This window comes from Pygocentrus nattereri, chromosome 12, assembly GCF_015220715.1.
Source record: "Pygocentrus nattereri isolate fPygNat1 chromosome 12, fPygNat1.pri, whole genome shotgun sequence".
Classification (NCBI taxonomy): domain Eukaryota; kingdom Metazoa; phylum Chordata; class Actinopteri; order Characiformes; family Serrasalmidae; genus Pygocentrus; species Pygocentrus nattereri.
In genome coordinates, this window is record NC_051222.1 from 30,640,396 (window position 1) to 30,651,986 (window position 11,591).

Consider the following 11,591-nt stretch of genomic DNA (forward strand, 5'->3'; position numbering starts at 1 on the left):
TCCCTCGCGGATATTTTGCGTTCCCTCACAGATGTTTTGCGTTCCCTCTCAGATGTTTTTTGCGTTCCCTCGCAGATGTTTTGCGTTCCCTCACCGATATTTTGCGTTCCCTCGCAGATGTTTTGCATTCCCTCGCGGATATTTTGCATTTCCTCGCCGATATTTAGTGTTCCCTCGCAGATGTTTTGCGTTCCCTCGCCGATGTTTTGCGTTCGCCCGCTGATATTTAGTGTTCCCTCGCAGATGTTTTGCGTTCCCTCGCCGATGTTTTGCGTTCCCTCGCCGATGTTTTGCGTTCCCTCGCAGATGTTTAGTGTTCCCTCGCAGATGTTTAGCGTTCCCTCGCGGATATTTTGCGTTCCCTCACAGATGTTTTGCGTTCCCTCTCAGATGTTTTTTGCGTTCCCTCACAGATATTTTGCGTTCCCTCGTAGATGTTTTGCATTCCCTCGCGGATATTTTGCATTTCCTCGCCGATATTTAGTGTTCCCTCGCAGATGTTTTGCGTTCCCTCGCCGATGTTTTGCGTTCGCCCGCTGATATTTAGTGTTCCCTCGCAGATGTTTTGCGTTCCCTCGCCGATGTTTTGCGTTCCCTCGCCGATGTTTTGCGTTCCTCGCCGATATTTAACGTTCCCTTGCAGATGTTTTGTGTTCCATGGCAGATGTTTTGCATTACGATGCATCGGTTTGCTTTCGCTTACAAAAGCTGTGCTTCGCTTAAGCTCAGACATGGAGCAGCACATTGAATTTTACTTTAATTTTGGATTGAAATATAAAGACAGTGTTGCTTCTCAAACTCAAACATAATTATGATGCTGTTAGTGACGCAAACTGAAACTGAGGGCGAGTGTCCTCGTACAGTAAAAGCTACATTTACAGACACTGCAGAGAACAACTGCTGAATAAACTCAGCACAGACGGGCGAAGCTTTTAACTTTAGCTATGCTGAAAACAAAGCTCTAATATAGGCAATGGTGTTGCCTATATTAGTTTTTTGCCACAATACTTTGAGATGATTAATTTAAGGAGTCCACTGCAGTGAAGTCTCAGTTCCAGAGAGTATAATGCAATGTAACTTACCGAAAAAGTCGGGTAGACTGCTCCTCCTCTGAGACCGTATTGGATCTGTGCCACAAGCATAAGTTATATGTTATTATCTGCTGTGCTTATGTAGCATAATACAACATAATATTCAGCATATATCTGAATAAACACATTTAAACAAACTCAAAAATGCAAAACAGTAAATAATCTAACATTAAACTGTATTACTACACATCGCTGCTGTCGGAACAAAACCTCATATCTCCAGAATAATAACTTTACAGGAGAAGGAAAAAACCTACTTTACTTTTTATGGAAGTCAATGGAACCGGACGTCTTTCCAAGTCATTTTGGGTCGTTTCTTTTAGTCCGTTCATCATGAAATTTACATAAAATGTAAAGGACAACATGCATTTTCAAACTATGACATAAACTGAAAAACGACAAAATTGGAGATACAAGGTTTTGTTCCGACAGCAGTGACATCTTGCAACTGCATAAGCTTTTATTTCCAGTTCCTTCTGTTCATAAAGAAAATAAACATTATTAGTTAACGATGTTTTCCCGGTTTGCAGTGAATTCCAAATTTCTGTTTTACCCACTGTTTTATATCAAGCCACCCAAACTAATTCTCACTGCATTAGATCCACCTGTCATTTCAAACTGCCTGACTGAGCCCAGCCTGCTGCCAGTCATCATGAATCAGAAATCAGGGCACCTTTTCCTTTCAGACCCTCATGTATTCCAGAACTGATAAGGTAACAAGCAGAAAATGGTCAAGTTTTGATTTCAGGCTTTAACTCAGTTTTGAAAAGCATTTAAACACTCAGTTTTTCTTCGGGTCTCAAAACAGATTCTGTCCTTTTTTGTAAATAATGTCACAGCTGTTACTCAAACCAGCCATTAGGGGTGTACTTTGTGTACTTCTGGTGCCGGTCCCAAGCCCGGATAAATGGTGAGGGTTGCGTCAGGAAGGGCATCCGGCATAAAACTATCATGCGGATCACAAATATGATTGCCATACTGGATCGGTCGAGGCCCGGGTTAACAACGACCGCCTCCGGTGCTGTTGACCAGCAGGGTGCCGGTGGAAATTGGACTACTGTAGGTCGAAGACCATCAAAGAGGAGAGGAGGAAGGCGGGTTAGAAGGCAGCGAGAGAGAAGGAAAGGCAGGAGTGTGGAAGTTAGAGTAGGGACTCTGAACATAGGGACAATGACTGGTAAAGGCAGAGAGCTTGCAGACATGATGGAGAGAAGGAAGGTAGATATTTTGTGTGTCCAGGAGACCAGATGGAAAGGAAGCAAGGCCAGGAACATTAGAGGTGGATTCAAACTGTTCTATCATGGTGTAGAGAGGAAGAGAAATGGAGTAGGGATAATCCTAAAGGAACAGCTTGGGAAAAGTGTTCTGGATGTAAAGAGAGTGTCAGACAGGATCATGAGCCTGAAGTTGGAGGTTGATGGTGTGATTTTGAATGTGGTCAGTTCATATGCACCACCGGTTGGTTGTCAGTTAGAGGAGAAAGAGGAATTTTGGAGTAAGATGGATGAAGTGGTAGATGGTGTCCCTAGAGAGGAGAGATTGGTGATTGGTGCAGACTTCAATGGACATGTTGGTGAAGGGAACAGAGGGGATGAAGAGGTGCTGGGTATGTATGGTGTGAAAGACAGAAATGCGGAAGGTCAGATGGTTGTAGATTTTGCAAAGAGAATGGAAATGGCTGTGGTGAACATGTATTTTCAGAAGAGGGAAGAACACAGGGTGACATACAAGAGTGGAGGGAGCTGCACACAGGTGGATTATATCCTTAGCAGGAGATGCCACCTAAAGGAGATCGGAGATTGTAAAGTGGTGCCAGGGGAAAGTGTAGCAAGGCAGCATAGGGTGGTTGTCTGTAGAATGAGATTAGAAACAAAGAAGAGTAAGAGAGTGAAGACAGAACCAAAGATTAGATGGTGGAAGCTGAAGGAGGAGGATGGTTGCAGGCAGTTCAGGGAAAAATTGCAACAGGCCTTTGGGGGCAGTGAGGAGCTACCTGAGGACTGGGAAACTACAGCTAAGGTGGTGAGAGAAACTGGCAAAAATGTGTTGGGTGTTTCGTCTGGTCAGAGAAAAGAAGACAAGTAAAGTTGGTGGTGGAATGAGGAGGTCCTGGAGAGTATTCAGAAGAAGAAGGCAGCTAAGAAAAAGTGGGATAACCAGAGAGATGAAGGAAGTAGGCAGGAGTACTGTGAGGCTAGTCGCATAGTGAAAAGAATGGTGGCAAAGGCAAAGGCTCAGGCCTATGATGAGCCGTATGAGAGGCTGGACAGTAAAGAAGGAGTAAAGGACTTGTATCGTTTGGCTAAACAGAGAGATAGAGCTGGAAAGGATGTACAGCAGGTTAGGCTGATAAAGGATAGAGAGGGAAATGTACTAGTGAGTGAACAGAGAGTGTTGAGTAGATGGAAGGAGTACTTTGAAGAACTAATGAATGAGGAAAACGAGAGAGAGAGGAGGACAACGGGGGGAGAGATATTGGATCAGAAAGGATGAAGAATGCAAAGGCAGTTGGTCCAGATGACATACCTGTGGAGGTATGGAGATGTTTAGGAGAGAAGGCAGTGGACTTTTTAACCAGGTTGTTTAACAAAATCCTGGAGAGTGAGAGGATGCCTGATGAGTGGAGAAGCAGTGTATTGGTCCCCATTTTTAAGAACAAGGGTGATGTGCAGAGCTGCAGTAACTACAGAGGTATAAAGTTGATGAGCCACACCATGAAGGTATGGGAAAGAGTTGTTGGAGCAAGGCTAAGGCGAAAGGTTCAGGTCAGTGAGCAGCAGTTTGGTTTCATGCCCAGAAAGAGTACCACAGATGCAATTTTTGCGTTGAGAGTGTTGGTAGAGAAGTACAGAGAAGGTCAGAAGGAGCTACATTGTGTCTTTGTGGATCTAGAGAAGGCATATGATAGGGTGCCAAGACAGGAACTGTGGTACTGTATGAGGAAGTCAGGTGTAGCTGAAAAGTATGTTAGGGTGGTGCAGGACATGTATGAGGATAGTGAGACAGGGGTGAGGTGTGCAGTTGGAGTGACAAATGGTTTCAAGGTGAAGTTAGGGTTACATCAGGGATCAGCTTTGAGCCCCTTCTTGTTTGCGATGGTGATGGACAGGTTGACAGATGAGGTCAGGCAGGAGGCTCCCTGGACCCTGATGTTTGCAGATGACATTGTAATCTGTGGTGAGAGTAGAGAGCAGGTGGAAGAGAATCTGGAGAGGTGGAGGTTTGCACTGGAGAGGAGAGGAATGAAGGTCAGTAGAGACAAGACAGAATACATGTGTGTGAATGAGAGGGAGGCAGGTGGAAAGGTGAAGATGCAAGAAGTAGAGGTCGTAAAGGTGGATGACTTCAAATAACTTGGGTCAACCATCCAGAGCAATGGACAGTGTAGAAATCAGGTGAAGAAGAGGCAGGATGGAGTGGGTGGAGACGGGTGTCAGGGCTGATGTGTGACAGAAGGATAGCAGCAAGAGTGAAAGGGAAGGTTTAAAAGACAGTAGTGCTTCCTGCTATGATGTATGGTTTGGAGACTGTGGCTCTGTCTAAAAGACAGGAGGCTGAGCTGGAGATGGCGGAGATGAAGATGCTGAGATTTTCATTGGGAGTGACGAGGCTGGACAAGATTAGAAATGAGCAGATCAGAGGGACAGTGAAGGTGGAGCAGTTTGGAGATAAAGCCAGAGAGGCCAGGTTGAGATGGTTTGGACATGTGTTGAGGAGGAATAGTGGATATATTGGGCAAAGAATGTTGGAGATGGAGCTGCCGGGTAGAAGGAGAAGAGGTAGACCTTAGAGAAGGTTTATGGATGTAGTGAAGGTGGACATGGAGATGGTTGGTGTGAAAGTAGAGCAGGCAATGGATAGGGCAAGATGGAGGCAGATGATCCGCTGTGGAGACCCCTAAAGGGAGCAGCTGAAAGAAGAAGAAGAAGAAGTCACATCTGTTACTCAGTAGCAGGAAAGAGCTGCAGGTGAGTACAGTAGATCATCAGTGCTGTGATGTTATTCACAGTAACACAGCCTCCAGTGCTCTATTCCTTAATAAAACAAGAAAAAATAAAGAGAAAAGTAAAGAAAATGAGCCCCAAACATTTTATCTCGTGTGCTTCAACAGTAGCACCTTTCTGCGCAGACAGGGCCATAAAACTGCGTCAATGACAGGTCAACTCAGGTTCAGCGTCTGTCAGATGAGCCTGACAGTGAACGCAGTTTTGGTCCAATCAGTATGTAAAGCGTTTCACAGCCCATCTTATTGGCTCAATTGGGTTCCTGCTGAATCCAGTTTAGTTGTTCACAGCTGCCGACCATAAAGCTTGTTCGGGATCGACGACAGGTTCAGAGTTTGATGTCCAGTCTTCTTCAGAATCTGACCAAATGGGCTGCAGGTCAAATCTTACCATTTCGCTTTTTAATGGGGTTTGGCTTAACAGTTTCCAATAGAGACCACCAACCTCCTGTAAAACCATTAACAGCATGTAGAATCAGTTATTGGTCACCTGCTAAACCATTAACCTTTCCAGCTCCATGAGACCACCGGTGGTTCCAAAATGTGTTCTTCATAACGTTCATATTTCATTCAGAAGCTGGGCGTTGTATGAGGCTGTAGCTCTTCTCTCCAGTCTAATAGACGGTGATGTCATTTTAAACCCTTATAATAAAAGAAGCTGAACTCTGTTCTTCTACTGAAAGTCGACCCGTTTTTCCCCAAATCTGGGCTCTAAACTATAAACAGGCGGCGTCTCTTCAGTGATCTGCTCTGGAAACATTACTTTTATAAAACAACACAAAGAGCGTCAGAGATTTTTAATAATAATAATAATAAATTACATTTATATAGTGCCTTTCACAAACACAAGGTCGCTTCACATAGCATGGGCAGGAGGGGGGGACTATGCAGAGGTTTTGGCTTTCAGCAGTAAATTGTAAGCATAGCATCGTGTTTATGATTATGAAACATCAAGGTCAAGCTCCTTTACACTGTAACAGAACCTTAACAGAACCTTAACGGTTTCTATGTTTGGTTTGTCTTTCAGCAGGGTTCCTACATGGTACCAAGTGATCTACTCATTTTATTCAACTTAAATAATTTTATTTCAACTTAATTTCAACTTAAATGCTGGTTCATCCATAGTATTTTTAATTGATTTATGTATGATGTGAAGTATTTTTATGATTTATTTATGAAAATAGACCCCCCCCCCCCTCTCCTTTGTACTGGTTCTGTATGAAATCATATGGAAAAGTGAACACATCCTCTACAAAGAACACAATTCTGTAGATTTTAATGCACAATTTCTGTTTATTTACGGAATTTTCCCATATTGGGATAAAAACATCAAACGTGTCCTGCGCAAAAGTGGATTTGATACTGTATTTTTTCCAGCGTGTTAAAATAAACTTGGCAGGAACGAGCGTGCTCGTGCTCTCTGTAGAGAACTTTCTTACTGGAAGATCTGAAGATAACAGGAGGGCCAACACATTTACTCGGTTAACTGGGAATTCACTTAAATAACAGTTTAGCTGTGTAAAGGTAGTAAATACAGGCTGGTGTGACCCACACCTGCTTTAATTCGGATTAGTGTAGTAAATAAACGCTTACCGTTACACGACGCCATTTCAGCTTAGTGGACGGACTGAAATCAGAGCCGGTTTGAGGAGCCTGGCCGACAGACCTGCTGACCAGCAGGGGGCGACCGACAGCGAGGCCTCGGTGAACGGGAGTGAATGGAGCTCAACGGCTAAGAACGGGTTAGAGTGGCTTGTAGTCCCTCGCCTGCAGCGCGTCTTTGGTGTGAGAAAGCGGGAGGATGAACTTCACCAAAACAATGAAGAAATCTCACCGGCACGTTTCATTTCTCCTACAGTAAACGGGTTTCGGGCAGCAGGGGGCGGGCTTTACTGCTAGAGCGGGATGATTGATGGGCAAGCGGAGCAGCTCATTGGCTGTGCGCGCTCACTGACGTCATGAACGTTCATGAGGCGCCGTTTTAAACTCATATAGCTCGAGATTAAAAGCTCTTTAAATATAACAGCGGTGTTAAAATGTTTTGTGCCGTGTTCAGGTGATCACTGCGTTCTTTTACATTAAAAATGTTTAAGCGTTTATAAACTATGATTTTGCTCAAAGGCTCCATATCAACCCATTCATTTTGGACGCGCCCTCCGGAGCGCCCTCTAGCGTTGGGGAAAACCGGAGGACATCGCGGAGAGTGACTCCTCCTCTCTACAGGCTCTCTGGCTGAAATCAATACCGCCGCTTCGGGACGTTTCTCAATAACAGATCCTCCGCTGCGAAGCGCTGACCCGAAACTGCGCGAGAGAGTGAAACTGCGCGCGAGAGAGTGAAACTGCGCGAGAGAGATCGAAAGTTCGCCCTCAGATATTGAAACTGTGAGGTGGGACCTTGACGCTGGGGAAGAGCTTGTTCGTGTTAACCTGTCGGCCTGCTGCAGTGTTTGCATCACAGTGAGGACGCAAAAGGTGTGGGATGCGTCCCAACTGCGTACTGCACACTACTGCTCTACAGTATACACCGCGTACTGCACACTAATACTCTACAGTATACACCGCGTACCGCACACTACTGCTCTACAGTATACACCGCGTACTGCACACTAATACTCTACAGTATACACCGCGTACCGCACACTACTGCTCTACAGTATACACCGCGTACTACACACTACTGCTCTACAGTATACACCGCGTACCGCACACTACTGCTCTACAGTATACACCGCGTACCACACACTACTGCTCTACAGTATACACCGCGTACCGCACACTACTGCTCTACAGTATACACCGCGTACCGCACACTACTGCTCTACAGTATACACCGCGTACCGCACACTACTGCTCTACAGTATACACCGCGTACCGCACACTACTGCTCTACAGTATACACCGCGTACTGCACACTAATACTCTACAGTATACACCGCGTACCGCACACTAATACTCTACAGTATACACCGCGTACCGCACACTACTGCTCTACAGTATACACTGCGTACTGCACACTAATACTCTACAGTATACACTGCGTACTGCACACTACTGCTCTACAGTATACACCGCGTACTGCACACTAATACTCTACAGTATACACCGCGTACTGCACACTAATACTCTACAGTATACACTGCGTACTGCACACTACTGCTCTACAGTATACACCGCGTACCGCACACTACTGCTCTACAGTATACACCGCGTACCGCACACTAATACTCTACAGTATACACCGCGTACTGCACACTAATACTCTACAGTATACACCGCGTACTGCACACTACTGCTCTACAGTATACACTGCGTACTGCACACTAATACTCTACAGTATACACCGCGTACCGCACACTACTGCTCTACAGTATACACCGCGTACTGCACACTACTGCTCTACAGTATACACCGCGTACTGCACACTAATACTCTACAGTATACACCGCGTACTGCACACTAATACTCTACAGTATACACCGCGTACTGCACACTACTGCTCTACAGTATACACTGCGTACTGCACACTAATACTCTACAGTATACACTGCGTACTGCACACTACTGCTCTACAGTATACACCGCGTACTGCACACTAATACTCTACAGTATACACCGCGTACTGCACACTAATACTCTACAGTATACACTGCGTACTGCACACTACTGCTCTACAGTATACACTGCGTACTGCACACTAATGCTCTACAGTATATACGGCGTATTACACACTAATACTCTACAGTATGTACGGCATATTACACACTAATACTGTACAGCATTTACTGTGTACTGCATACTAATACTGTTGCAAGCAAACTTTCAATCTCTCTCTGGCAGGCAAATTTCAATCTCTCTCAGGCAAACTTTCAGTCTCTCTCTTGCGGGCAAAGCTTTCAGTCTGTCTCAGTTAAACTTTCAATCTCTCATGGGCAAACATTCAATCTCTCTCAGGCAAACTTTTAATTTCTCTCTCGCAGGCAAATTTCAATCTCTCTCAGGCAAACTTTCAATCTCTCTCTCTCAGGCAAACTTTCAATCTCTCTCTCTCAGGCAAACTTTCAATCTGTCGCGCGGGCAAATTTTCATTCTCTCTCGCAGGCAAACTTTCAATCTGTCTCGCAGGCAAACTTTCAATCTGTCACGCAGGCAAACTTTCAATCTGTCACGCAGGCAAACTTTCAATCTGTCACGCAGGCAAACTTTCAATCTCTCGCAGGCAAACTTTCAATCTCTCGCAGGCAAACTTTCAATCTGTCACGCAGGCAAACTTTCAATCTCTCGCAGGCAAACTTTCAATCTCTCTCTGGCAAACTTTCAATCTCTCTCTGGCAAACTTTCAAGCTCTCTCTCAGGCAAACTTTCAATCTCTCTCTGGCAAACTTTCAATCTCTCTCAGGCAAACTTTCAATCTCTCTCAGGCAAACTTTCAATCTCTCTCAGGCAAACTTTCAATCTCTCTCAGGCAAAATTTCAAGCTCTCTCTCGGGCAAACTTTCAATCACACTCTCGCAAGCAAACTTTCAATCTCTCACAGGCAAACTTTCAATCTCTCTTTTAGACAAACTTTCAATCTCTCTCTCGGGCAAACTTTCAATCTCTCTTTTAGACAAACTTTCAATCTCTCTCTCGGGCAAACTTTCAATCTCTCTTTTAGACAAACTTTCAATCTCTCTCTCGGGCAAACTTTCAATCTCTCTTGGGCAAACTTTCAATCTCTCTCTCAGGTAAACTTTTAATCTCTCTCCCAGGAAAACTTTCAATCTCTCTCATGTGGGCAAACTTTCAATATCTCTCTCTCTCGGGCAAACTTTCAATCTCTCACAGGTAAACTTTCAATCTCTCTCGGGCAAACTTTCAATCTCTCTCTCTCTGGCAAACTTTCAAGCTCTCTCTCACAGGCAAACTTTGAATCTCTTGTCGGGATCCAGTGCAGTCCAACCTCCACCCTGGGTCTCTGACATAGTATTATGTTACAACTAATTAACTTTTTAATTAATATTCTCATTTTAATTTAATCTGTTTTATAATATAAAAAAGTTATTAAATCAAAAGATTAAAAACATTCTTGCAAAGTATAAAAAGCAATACCGCCAAAACGTTTAAAAGATTTTCTTGCAAGAATGAAGCCGTTGGTTCTTTTGAAGGAAAAGGCTTTTATTAAGTTTCAGGTGACAAGTCGGCTTCCGGATAGCCAAAAATGCACAGATTCAACACATTACATCAGTTTTTTACAATGTTTTTCGAATATGCTCATTGCCCCTCCCCAGGGCGCTGTCTTCACTTCTCCTCTCCGACCATCCTAGGGTTTCCATTGGCTATCATTATATTCACTATGTTAAATTTACTTTTTGACGCCTCTATGCTTCGTCTGACAAGGACCAATTTTACGACTTCTCCATAATGGCTTTTTTAATTATTTAAGAGTTACAACCTGTTCCTGCTGACTGCTTATGTATCTCCTCACCAAAAGCTAGCTTGCTCTTAATAAAAAGACCGTATTTCTTACAGCTCATATCTGCTCATCTCTCGAGGCCTTCTAAGCAGTGCCTGGCACGGAAACCTCTTGCCTAGAAGCATTAGGCCTAACTTTCCTACCTAAGGCTGCCTGGGCCTTAGTTACAATGACTCTGTACTCTAGTTTAATAGTTTCTAAATTAATAGTTGCCACAAACCTTTTATTAATGATGACTCAAAGATATATTTTATCAACAAATCCCTACGTTCTCACGGGCAAACTTTCAATCTCTCTTGGGCAAATTTTCAAACTTTCTTGCGTGGTTTCACTCTCTCTCGTGCATTATCTCAACCTCACATCTTTTGTCATGTTTGGCACTGCATAGTTAAGGCATGTACGTGGACTTCTCAGGTCACACATTATTCTATCTGAGGGTCTCATGCTGTTCAACATGACCGACATCTCGTGGTCATTTGCTGGTACTGCATCACAGTGGGTTGTGGCAGAGATTACACTTCAGTGCATCCTCATTAACAAGTTCAAACATACATCAATTAGGGGTCCAAGCACGGACACCAAGTTTTTGTTCTGATTGGCATAAATTATTTTCGACCCTTAAACAAATCGTGCAGACCAAACCGTAAAGCTTGCAGCCAAGGAACTCGGTCAGGTAACCAAAACTGCAATTTTTTTCAAAACCTCCTTGTCCTGATTTTCATCCAGTCCTCACGGAACTAAAATTATCTGCAAGAGCCTAAACCTGAATAATTATCCAAAAAAATGTTGACTTTCTAGACAACGTGACAACCACATTCCAATCAATCCTGACGGACTGGTGTGTCTGATCCACTCACACCGGCACAACACACTCTATCACACCACCACCACATCAGTGCTACTGCAGTGCTGAGAATGATCCACCACCCAAATAGTACCTGCTCTGTGAGGGTCCATGGGGGTCCTGACCACTGAAGAACAGTATCAGAGGAACAGATGGACTACAGTCTGTAACTGTAGAACTACAAAGTGCAGCTATAAAG